This window comes from Zalophus californianus, chromosome X (assembly GCF_009762305.2).
Source record: "Zalophus californianus isolate mZalCal1 chromosome X, mZalCal1.pri.v2, whole genome shotgun sequence".
NCBI lineage: Eukaryota > Metazoa > Chordata > Mammalia > Carnivora > Otariidae > Zalophus > Zalophus californianus.
The window spans coordinates 83,551,137-83,560,783 of record NC_045612.1 but is presented as its reverse complement, the minus strand read 5'-3'; the positions used below and the strand labels follow the sequence as shown (position 1 = coordinate 83,560,783).

General features: G+C 40.1%; 1 protein-coding gene across 2 annotated transcripts in view; it reads right to left on the bottom strand.

Moving 5' to 3' along the window:
- Positions 1 to 1,121: 1,121 nt before the first annotated feature.
- The window catches only part of SMC1A (structural maintenance of chromosomes 1A), a 48,535-nt gene continuing 40,009 nt past the window's right edge, over positions 1,122 to 9,647 (bottom strand). The window contains exons 25-27 of one of the 2 annotated variants that reach the window (XR_003522528.2): positions 5,126 to 5,692; positions 3,447 to 3,543; positions 1,122 to 1,330 (exon numbers count right to left, since the gene is read on the bottom strand). The gene's annotated coding sequence lies outside the window, so the exon portion shown is untranslated. Of the gene's footprint in view, positions 1,331 to 3,446; positions 5,693 to 9,647 lie in introns of both variants that reach the window. The other variant, XR_003522527.2, reaches the window with a different exon arrangement.

Sequence of the window (9,647 nt, the reverse complement as noted above, 5' to 3'; positions counted from 1 at the left end):
AATTCAGATTCTAACTTCCCTTCAAGAAGGTGGAACACATCTGTCTCCTCTAATTCCTGAGACCCTATAAAATAAGAGTAAAGGAATCGTGTACAAACGCCCATCTCCAAAAAAAGCTGGACGAGGTCCCGTTGATGGGGGTGAGATTTCACCAACTTTCTGGCAAGCAGAAAGAGGCTGGAGCGATGGTAACTGAGAAAGCAGGACAGGGAAGGGTAGAGGCACAGTCCCCATGGGGGAGGGGGACCCGCGAAGGAGAGCCCTGGTCTACCCTGCAAAATCCTGGCGAGGCTCTGGCACAGAAGAGCTATCCTGATGGTAGGCATGACACGTAGAGCCCCCGACAGGGGGAGAATTCAGAGTATGTTGGAACAGTTGACTCCCCCACCCTCCCTCTGCCCTTCCCCATGTGTGTCGGCAGAAATCAGAAGAGCCAAGCATCTGCACTTAAGCAATATACAGAGGGTTTCTTAAAGAAATCAAACAGTTCCAGAGCAAAGCCTCCACTTTCCAGACTTAGGAGTCCTCCAGCAGAATATGCGGGTCCCCACCCACTCACCTTAAAGGAAAGTCTAGTAGTGGACTTGACCAACCTCTGCGTCTTACACAGGCTCCCAACCAATCAACTTTCTATTGGTTTCTTCTTAAATCAATTGGCTGGCAAGTTTGAACATCTGTGAAAAACTATGCTAATAGCGTTATGAACAAACTGATGAAGTGTGCCCATCTCAAGTGAAAAAAAAAAATACCAAGCAATTATTAAGGTTAGGAACACACAAAAAAAGGCAAAATAAATCCAGGTCATTATAGTTACATTTCTTGGCTCTGTGGCAACAACTGATTTACTAGAAATTGGGATATAAACATACTGGACGAGTAAAGGGAGGGGATATAGGGATGTGTGTGTGGAGGGGGATAAAATGCTCTTCTATAAGGAGATGTCAAGAGATAATGTCTCAAATTGCTAAGTTAAGAAATAGTAGACATATAATATTGTATGTCAACTATACTTCAATAAAAAAAAGAAATAGTATAAACATATTATATAGAAACATGGTGGTCCTTCAGTTAAAAATCCTTTCAGCTACAAGCAACACAAAACCAACATGACAGTGCCTTGAACACATATGGCTTTATTTATTCCTTCATTTATTTATTTTTAAGGAAGTTAATTTATTATTAACAACAGCGTGGCATGGGTTCAACTGCTCAATGATGCCATCAGGGAACCAGGCTCTAACTTTTTCTTCCTTCATGTGTTGCGTCTTCACCCTCATGTTCATCCCCTCACTGTCACAAGATTGCTGTCACAGCTCCAGGCAGCACAACTCTAATCAAGGCAGAGAGAAGAAGGAAAGGGACAGTGTCAGCTCTGCGTGTCTCGGAAAGCAAAAGCCTTTCCAGAAGCGCCTCCCCCCCGCCCCGCCGCAGCAAACCTCTCAGGGCTGTAACTGGGACATATAACCTTCTCTAGCTGCAAGGAAGCTTAAGAAAGTATCTGGCTCTTCATCCTCTGACTGGGAGATGACAAAGGGGAAGGGGGCTGGGAGTGGTAAATGCCAGAAGAAACAGCCAAAGACTGGTAAAATCCTTTCATGTAGTTGCCTCTGGGAAGCAGGGGCTTGCAGTGGGAGGAGACAGCGTATTGCTGGGTTTTCTTGTGAGCTCTTCAGCAATTCTGTATTGTTTTAAGCATATGCAAGTGTTACTTTGATGAAAAAATAAAATTTAGAAATAAAGTGTTATGGTTTCTCTGAAAGAAACATATTAAAAACAAACAAAAGCTGGTAGCAGTATTCTGTCTCCAGAGGAAAGGACATCAATTCACCTTGGAAGCAAATTTAGCAGAATAAGTTTGTTACTTAGACTAAGGTATCTCAGGTATCCACCCCCTGATCTTAGAGAGAATTGTGCTATCACCATTAACCGTAACGTGACTGGTGGAAACCAGTACAACACCGTGTAGCACTTGCATGGGGTGGCTGTGGTTACACAGTCCTGGCGCAATTTCCTGTCTGCCATTTATTAGCTCTGTGACCCTGACTGAGTGACACCTGGAAGCCTCACTTTCCTTCTTCACGAAATGAAGGTAATTTGAGTGCCAGGTACAGAGTAAGCATTCAGCAAATGTCATCCACTCTGATTCAAATGTTAAATGTTCTGAGCAGTGACATAATTTGGGTGTCCTTTAACAGCATTCTGCTTCCACTCAGTTTGTTTTTTATCCCAAACATGGGTTTGGACTGGACCGTCCCTGAAAATTATTTGTTCCTGAGAGATACGTGTGCATATCTTTGCCCAGATCTTTGCTCACAGGAGACAACTCAGTTTGGACCACATCAAGAGAGATGCCGGCTTGGATTGCTATTGGCTTCTGTTGAAGAAAAGGTTGCAAAAAAGGAACTAGACAGGATTGTCATTTTCACCATATATATTATTTGATGTTAAAAACAATCCACTCTGTGAGATGTGCTGCTGACTATTCTGATTGCCTCTTGTAGGCCTGGGAGTGGGGAACAGAACAATGACCTCCTCTCTCTGATGACAAGGTGAGAGCTGGAGATCTGAGCACATGGCCAAAAACCATCCAGTTGTTGGATGATCATCTTGCCCACACATGGTATCAGTGCTGGGGGTTAAGAAGATGGACAGCCAGGATGCAGCCCCGTTCAGAGGGGCATGGGCGCCATTCTCTTGGAGAGGTAACATTTGATATTCATTTACAATTTTCCTCCCTGACTTGGTAATTATCATGTAATCCCAAAGACTCCAGTAAAGCTCTATTAAGCACACACACACAGAAGATACTGCATCCATTAAAGAAAAGGATGCTATGAAAAAGGCATCTTTGGAGAATAAGAGAGCTTAGAAATTTAAAATGACTGCCAAAATAAAAAAAAAAAGTACAACAGAAGATACATTCAAGAAAATGTCCCAGACCGCAGAATAAAAAAACAAAGACATGAAAAATATGAGAGAAAATAAAAAGACAAAGACAATCATCCAGGAGATCCAACACCCAACTACTAAGAGGTCCAGAATGAGAGAACAGAGAAAATAAAGGACAGAAAATTAACGAAGAAAGAAAACAGTGTGATTTCTCAGAGGAGAGGAATGAGTCTTCAGATTGGTAGAGCCCAACCACCAGGTGCCCAGCAAAACAGATGGGGGAAAAAAAAACACACTCCTATGCTCATCATTGTGATATTTCAAAAACACAATGGAAGAAAACAGTATGCTTCCAGAGGTGAGGAAAACGTCACCAAGAAAGGAATGAGAATATTAGCACACAACTTCTAATCAGCAGCACTACACGCTAAATGCAGTACCTTCAAAATGCAGAAGAAAAAATATTTTGAACATAGACTTCTAAAGCCCAACTATCATCCACATATGAAGATAAAATAATGCTACATTTTCAGACATGCAAAGACCCCAAATTTTACCTTTCTCAAGAAGTTACTTGAGGATGTTCTCCAACCAAATGCATGACGTCTCAGTCAGGATTCTTGGATGCCAGTAACAGATACTGACTCTAGTTAACTTAAGGAGAAAAGGGACTTATTACTAGGTTATCATGTAGTTCACAGAAGCCTGGAGACACGGAAGCCACAGCTAAGGCCACCCTCAGTGAACAGCCATGTTACAATGCTGCCACTGGTCCTGCTACCCCCACTGCTGCAACCCCTGGATGTCATCCTACCACCACACACCACTATGGATGAACTCTAGCCCTCCTGTCTAGTCCCAGTTATTTGTGGTCAACTTCGGCATTGTCTTACTCATGCTCTTCAATCCATGGCATGTTATTTTCCTCTGTTCATTCAAGGCCCCTCTTTTGCTTTATTTCATTGTATTATTATTTTTCCCTTTCAGTTCCCATCCCCACTCCCATTCTACAGCCCACCTCAGTGAGCTACTCGAGTGTATTTCATGTTTATACACTTCCAAGCCATCTTCCATATGTTTACTTAGATATATGCATACCCATGAAAACAGACAGGGTTGTGTGACTACGTAAATGGTGTTCTGCTGTAAATCTCATGTTGTTTTTACCTTTTCACTCAATGCTAGACTTTGGAGACCTATCTGTATGGCTATAGTAAATTTAGCTCATTTCTTTTTATTGTTTTATATTTCTCATCCTATAAATATACCAGTTTGCTTAACTGGTCCCTTGGTGATGGACACCTAAATTGCTCCCAATTCCTCACTAAACACAAACAACGCTAGAACAAACAACCTCAACTATATTTCCTTAAGGACCTGTGTGAGAATTTCCTAGGGATATATATTCAGGAGTGCAGTTTCTATGTTGTAGGATCTACACAGACTGAACCTCAGGAAGTACTGCCAAATTAATCTCTGGAATACCTGTATCAGTTCATGCTCCCACCCACAATTTTCCTCACATCTTCATCAGTATTTGATAATACCTGACTTTCTGCATGTTGTCATTCTTGTAGCAATTTGTTATTTTAATTTTCATCTTTCTAATTATTAGTGCATTTGAAAATGTCTTAATATATTCAAGTTTCCCCTTGTGTAAATTCAAGATTCTCCTGTCAGTTACTCTTTGTATCATTTGCCCATTTTCCTATTAGGTTTACTATCTTCTTTTTCTAGTTATTAATCTTTTGCCACTTTTGCACATTGCAAATATATTCTCCTAATCTATCATCCATATGTTAATTTTGTATATTCCTGTCTCCCTTGTACTGCTGACTCTAGATTCAAGGCCATGAACAGAGTATTCAACCCTTGTTGCCTGGTGGGTAGGGAAAGGAAGTTTCTGACCTCCTTCAGTTTCCACAGTAGGAAGTGGAGCCCTGCCTCCCACCAGGACTCACGGGAGTGGGGAATCTCCCAAACAGGATGAGGATTTAGATGCCAGGCAGCTGGTAGAGTTCACTTTTTTGGTTGCCGAACATCCACATACACCCTTCTTCCCAAAGTTACTCTACAAAAATGCTTCCACTTACCCTTAGTGCCTCATATAACCCAAAACACACTCATTCCCTCTCTAAAAGGAGACAGCAAAAAAGTGTAAGAATGCTTTCAGGTGCAAGCAATATAAAACTCGACTCAAGCCGGCTTAAATAACAAACGTAATTTATTGGCTCACTTAACTGGGAGAAGTTCGTAGGCAGGGAAGACTTCAGGCATGGTATGATCAGGAATATGGTTCCATTTCTCTGTGGTTCTTTTGCTTTCTCCATTTGTCAGCTCCATCCTCAGGTAGGCCTTCTGCATGCTTCTTTGCTACATGCTTCTTTGGTCATATCCAAGGGAAGATAGGCCACCTCTTCCCTCAAAAACTGAACAAAAGTCCTAAACTTCAGTGTGACTGGATCATCCCTGAACCAATCATCACTGTGGCAAGGGGGCGTGACACTCAGATTGGTTTATACCAATAAAGGACTATACCTAGAGCTGGCAGTGGGGTCAACCCCACTCAAATTGTATAGTTGTCATACAATGGGGGAGGAGAGGAATGGATGCTGGAAAACAACCACAAAGTCCACTACAAAGGAGTAAACTAAGAAAGAGGAAGATATGGGGTCCAGGAAAGATTGGGTCCAGCCCAGAAGAGTAATGAAGGGACGTCCCAGGATGACAGTTGTGCTGCAGGCCTACAGAGCAATCAGTCCAAATTGGAGCAGGAAGACGGAGGGCTCCAGGAGGAAGGTATCTGGGAAAAAAGGGGATTCAAATGATTTTATACTTTCCTTGAGAATTTGGAACAACTTAAGAAGGAGATAAAGTCAGACAATGCAAGGAAAAAAGAAAGGCAATTAGAAACTCCAGGGAAAAAAATGCATAAGAAAAGAAATGTAATCCTAGTACACTAATTGGAGCTTCAGGGAACAACATTTACATAATTATAATAACATAAACACTTTATTGACTTTAAACTTTTAGAATGATCTGTCGGCTAAGTATGGATGACTTAATTATGGTTACAGACCAGAATGTAAATGTTATTAATCTTATTAATATAAAAGTATAAATGACAGAAGTTGAGAGGCTGAAAGGAGTATAAGTCTATTATTTAAAGGTACAAAGGTAAGGAATAGAGAATATATAATTAATAATAGAGCTATATTGGGTGCACAGGAGGAGGGTCATTGGGTGATTTAAATAGCAGGAAGTCAACAGACAATGTCTAAAAGTGATAAATAAGTTGATAAACAGAAAAATCTGCATATTATTTAGAGATATTAAGAAAATTACCAGAAAAATTAAAAACAAACCGTTATCGACCAGATTTCCAGGTCAAGATGGCAGACTTACCATGTGTTTATCTCCACTCCCACCTGAGACCTTGTTAAAATGATAGTAAAGGAATTTAAAAAAAGGTATAAAAACACAATGATGAAGAGAATGAGAGCAGGTCCATCAGCAAAAGAGAGATTTCAACACATTTTTGGAAGATAGAAAGTAATGGAGGAATGGTAACTGATGGAGCATGGTGGAGGAAGCCATAGCCTGGAGTATGCATGGAGATGATGCCATCGAGGAAGGAGTTGATCTTTCTTTGCAGAAGCCTGGAGTGTCTTGGGTCTTAACAATGCCAGGTATGATATAAAGTGGGAGTGAGATGTTGGGCTGAAAACAGGGAGATTAATTGGAAGGCTGTATATCTAACCATTAACCCACCCCTTGTGTACAGTTCACAGCAGCCAAGTGTCTACCCATTAGGCAAAACCCGGAGGGTTCTTAACTAAGGAAACCGAACAACCTCAGAGAAAAGATCTTTGTATTCTGGCATTTGGGGACTCTGCAGCATAGCAGTCATGTTCTCCTCCAATCATCTTAAAGGGAAGCCACCAGTCAACTAGCACTGTCCCCCATACACAGAGCTTCCAATCAAGTATTTGTTGCTACATTCCTAAATATGAGTATATGACCATGGATTACCAGGCATTTGAGAAATGACCGCAAATTAAGAGAGACCAAAATAAGCAAACAGGGTAAAACGAACCTCAAAGGAAACAGATATTTTTTAAAAAAAGAAAAAATATATAAAAAATACCTCTATTGTACCCAGAGAGTCAAGCTACTAGTGCATCCATTAAACAAGAACAGGATGCTGTAAGAAAGGAAAAGGAACATGAATGGATATTTGGAAATTTTTTAAATTTATTGTCAAAATGAAAAGAAGTGGAGATAGAAGAGTTGAAAAATAAAAGTTCAATCTTCTCCCAAAAGGAAGAGCAGGAGAGAACTAGGAAGCGAGGGAGGGAAAACGAGATTGAGGGAGAGAACAAATAAAAACTACAAAAGATCAATTCAGAAGGAGTTCCCAGAGAGAACAAAGAAATCGGAAGGGAGGAATGTATTAAACAAATAAGAGAATTCCCTAGAGTTAAAGAACTTCAGAATGAAGGAACCTACCAGTGACCAACATAATGAATGACAAATCCCCAAACCTAAACACATAATTATAAAATTTCAGAACACCAAGAATATAATTTTTTAAAAAATAACTATTTAAAGTGGGGGCAGGTAGGTGGGTGGAGAGTACTTTTCCCTATTTCTCTCCCCAACTACAGCTAAAATCCTGGGGCATTGTATATAAACCTAAGAAGACTCTGAGAAGTGAAGAGAAGGCAAACATGCTAGAGACCTTGGTGCAGAGAAGTGACACAGGGGTGAGTTCCCTCGGTTTGCTTTTTGACTTGCACACCCCAGACTTGGTGCTAGAGAAAGTGTCAATTAGATAACTCCACTCCTGCCCAACACTACAGAAAACAGTGGTCCCACCAGCAAATGCCAGGTGGGGAGCTTAGACTTCTACCCTCGCTGGCTCTCAAAAGTCACTCCTCTCCCCTCCTGCTGGGGTGGTATCAGAGAAGGTTGAGTAGGGAGCAGCAACTCCCATCTCCCCACCGAAGAATAATGAGGAAACCCTCCTTCTGGATTGTCGACAGAGACTGAGTGGGGAATCCTAGACTTCCATGCCCGCCTGGCAGTAATGAGGCAGTGTCCCCTCTTTCACTGCTGGAACAGTGTCTGAGGAAGCAAGCTGAACAGAATGCCCAGGTTTCAACAGAAAATTACTCATCATACCAAGAACATCTCAACGTGAAATGAGAAAAGACACTCATTAGACTCCAACACTGATATGTTAAAAATTATCTGACAAAGGTTTTTAAGGAGCCATCACAAAAATGCCTCAACGTACAATTAACAACATGCTTAAAGCAAATTAAAAAATAGAAACTGTCAGCAAAGAAACAGAAGATAAAAAGAAGAATCAAATGGAAATTTTAGAAGTGAAAAATACAATAACCAAAACAAAAACCTCAATGGATTGGGCTAACATCAACTTGCAGACAGAACAATAGAAATTACCCAATCTGAAAAACAAAGAGAAAACAGACCGGAAAAAATAGTGAACAGAACCTTAGGGATCTGTGAAACTGTAACAAAAGATCTAATATTTGTGTCATTGAGATCCTGGAAGGAGGGGGAAAAAACAAAGATGTACGGAAAGTTACCTATAAAGCCATGAGACTCAGACTGTTTGTTATCAGACTGTTTCTCATCAAAATTTGACACTAGAAGAAAGTGGAGCAATGCCTTCAAAGTTCTGTGGGGAAATGATGTTGAACCTCAAACTTTATAGCCAAATATAAAGATGGAATAAATTTATTTTCAGACATGCAAAGACTCGGGAAGTCTAACTCCTACAAACTTTTCTGAGAAAGTTACTTGAGGATGTGCTCCATCAAAACAATGACAAAAAAATAAACAAACAAAACAAAAACCCTGGGAGCCAGCAAATAGTGGATCTAAGCAAGGAAAGCAGTGAAGGAAGGTCCTGAAATGACAGCCCATGCATCAGGGCTAGAGAGCAACTAGTTCAGATTTGAGAAAGAGTATAAGGGGGCTCCAGGAAGAAGGTATCCTGGAGGGGGAAAAAAAAAGTAGGCTTGATGGAATATTTAATGTAATAGAGATTTTTGAGAAGAAAAAAATTGGAACATATTATAAAGTAAAACAGCGAAAGATAAAAAGAGAATTAGAAACTTGAGGGAAAAAATGAAAAACTACAAGGAAAAATTATAAAAAGTACATTAAATGGCTTCTTCAGTGAACAATATTTAGTCATATTAATTGCTTACCACTTTTCAACTTTTCAAATCAAACTATCAAACTACAGACAACACGCATACCAAAAAAACCTTACTCATGATTACAGAATTCAATGTTATCAACTTTGACAATATATAAGACCAGATGACAGAAGTTGGGGAGGTTGACAGTGGAGAAGGGGGCAAAAAAGAAAAGACATTCTCATCTAACAAAAGTTCTGGTCAAGAAATATTGCCTCTAAGTCATGGAAAATGAAATAAAGGTGTTATTTAAATTCAGAAAAGTAGTACAGAAACTAAATTATATGAGAAGTGGGGAAGACAAGAGTCGAACTTGGTGTGATCTAAATCATTCGTCATAGCAGGACACCAATGGATTAATGTCTGAAATTGCTAAAAGACAAATGCTCACATAATACAATATTTAGATATGGAGGTCACAATCAGAAGAAATAACTGAAAGTGGTTGCTAATAATGAAAAGTGGTAGGGTGGGAGTGGGGCTGTAGAACTCACTTTTCATGACCTTTTGTAACTGATTTAAGTT